The sequence below is a fragment of the Lactuca saligna genome, chromosome 3, assembly GCF_052625555.1.
Source record: "Lactuca saligna cultivar CGN05327 chromosome 3, ASM5262555v1, whole genome shotgun sequence".
NCBI lineage: Eukaryota > Viridiplantae > Streptophyta > Magnoliopsida > Asterales > Asteraceae > Lactuca > Lactuca saligna.
The window spans coordinates 31514216-31516832 of NC_136419.1; the positions used below are offsets into that span (position 1 = coordinate 31514216).

The 2617-nt window shown below is 40.0% G+C and overlaps 1 pseudogene; it reads right to left on the reverse strand.

Moving 5' to 3' along the window:
* Positions 1-254: 254 nt before the first annotated feature.
* On the reverse strand, positions 255-2177 carry LOC145035002 (berberine bridge enzyme-like 8 pseudogene; annotated as a pseudogene).
* Positions 2178-2617: the final 440 nt, after the last annotated feature.

Below are 2617 nucleotides of genomic sequence, written 5' to 3' on the forward strand. Positions count from 1 at the left end.
CCGCTGCTCATCCCTAGTTTTAACGTTATTGTTCTGCCAAAATATTGATCATAATATTTCAGCATTTACCCCCACATGATAACTCTATGGCGGGTTCGGTGTAGGCCGTCCAAATGATACATTTTTTTTTCACACTACGTATCCCAAGTCTAAAGTTGTATTGACCCAAACTATCTTAATAAAAAAAAAACATAATTTTTAGACAAGAGGAAGTATAAGAAAGAAATATGATGTAAAATGTCTTAATAAGACAATGTATTTATTAGATAAATTCATAATTAGAATTTGACCACATGCTTTTAAACATCTTTGTTAGCATGGAGATCATATACACTAGGAAAAGAAGCTGACAGAAAGTAGCATTGTTGCTAGTTTTTCATGAAAACAATTAAAAGAATTAATAAAATGATCGGGGGTTTTAGAAAACAGGAATACTCTGTGGGCGCCTAAAGAAATTGTGAGGATCAACTTTGGCCTTGATTCGAATCAACTTCTTGAAGTTGTCCCTCTTCCAGTATCTCTCACCCCAAACACTTGCTTCTTGGTAGTTAGTACTTCCAACACCCAAATCCAGATCATTGTAGTTGGAATATGCCTCTCTGGGGTTGTTTGACACATAAGGCGTCATTAACGCATCCAAGCTTCGCAGCCAAGCTATCCTCCTGAGGGACGTAGGGGTTGTGTCTGAAGGTTGACCGTTAAAATTGACAGTCTTTAGAATTTGTAACAACACCCCCGCTCTATGAGGATACGGAATTGCTGTCTCGGAGAAATCAGCCATCCTTCCGCCAAATGGATTGATCATCAGAAGCGCCGATTCATCGTTTTGGATAAGCTTTCTCCATATCTTCTTGAGTCCTCTTATGGGGATGGGTGCCCGGGTGTAGTCTGATTTGCTTTTGTTGTTCAGCTTGGCAATGGCAGATCGGTTCGTAAGAATCTCGGTCGGGGTTGAGCTTGGCAACCCCCAAAACACAAGGGTCGACTGCACCATTCTAATTTCTTCACAAATCTCTCGGGTAACACCGAGCTCTGGAAATTTTCTGTAAAGCAACGGAAGCAATGTGTCTGTTGTGCCCTGATATATTCCTTCAAACATAATTCTTATGGTTTTCTTGGTGGTGTTGCCGATATATTCGGCAAAAACTTGAGTTCTTATGTGCAAATTTCTATCGATATTTGGTGCAACGTATTGATATTTATGGAAGATTTCGGTTGCCCCTTGTTCCAAAGTTTTATTGAGTATAAAGACAGTTACTTTTTTTGGAACTGGAACCAAGCTCAGCTTCCATGCAAGAACAATTCCAAAACTTGAAGATCCACCTCCTCGGATCGCCCAAAACAAATCTTCTCCCATTGATTTCCGGTCGAGAATATTCCCATCAACATCCATGAAGCGAGCATCCAGAACATTATCGGCTGCAGTACCGTATTTCCTCAACAGGTTTCCGTAGCCACCACCGCCCATGTAACCACCAACACCCACCGTAGGGCAAACACCTGCCGGGAAATACAAGGTATCCGTCTCTCGTGAAATTTTGTAGTAGAGTTCACCAAGCGTAGCGCCTGCTTGGACCCAAGCAGTCCTTTTTGCTACGTCCACGTCTATAGACCTCATGTTGGTGAAATCAAGCATAACAAAGGGAACATCAGCAGTGTATGAGAGGCCCTCGTAGTCATGGCCCCCACTCCTGATCCTGATCTCGTAGCCGTGTTTCTTGGCGCAGTATACACATGTTTTTATAAGGGTTTCCTCCATAGGTGTCACGATCACTGATGGTCTAGGCGTGGAGGGTTTAAGGAACCTGGTGTTTTGAACTGCCACTTGCCAAATGGGTAGGAAGGAAGCATTGACAGGGCTGAAAATGAGTTGAGAAATGGCAGTGACATTGTTGGAGTTGGACTGTAGGCAGCTTATTAGATCGCCAGAACTTGAGGTTGATAAGGACGTTGCCCATGAAACAGAAAACAAGAAACTTAGAACCATGAGCAAAACTGAAGATCTAAGTTGACACTTCTTCATGTTTAGTTAATTTGGTGAGCTTGATCAATAGCAATGGCGTATTTATATACAGCAGAGAGCATACAGTTGACTTCAAATGGGGTTATAAAAATTGTGATCGGTTCAAATTAAGGTGTTTGAAAAACCTCGGAAGGAGGATGGTGATCAATTCAAAGATGTTTGAAAAATGCGGGAAGGAGGATGGTGTTCAACTGATTCTATTTTAGGGTATACAGGTGCAGCGTTGAAGATATATGGCGTGTTGACTTTTTCCCTATAGACTACTAAATTCGCATTCTAAAAACCAATGAAGCAGTGAACAAATTGATATTACATATGTTCAGATTTTTAGCCTTTTTCTTTTAACTTTCGGATTGAAATCTTTGCAAAAATTTGAACAACACACGTTTTTTAGAATAATTATCAAACTTATAAATAAAACGTATCTCATCAAATGTATATTTTTCTCAAACATAAATTGAAATTATTTCTTACAAATATATGTGCTTTAATTTCCTGGCACCGTATACCAAGTCCTGGGACTAGCTAGTTTGTAGATAAAGTGTTGACTTTGACTTTGGAATATAAGCATACAAATAACATAGCGATTTTACT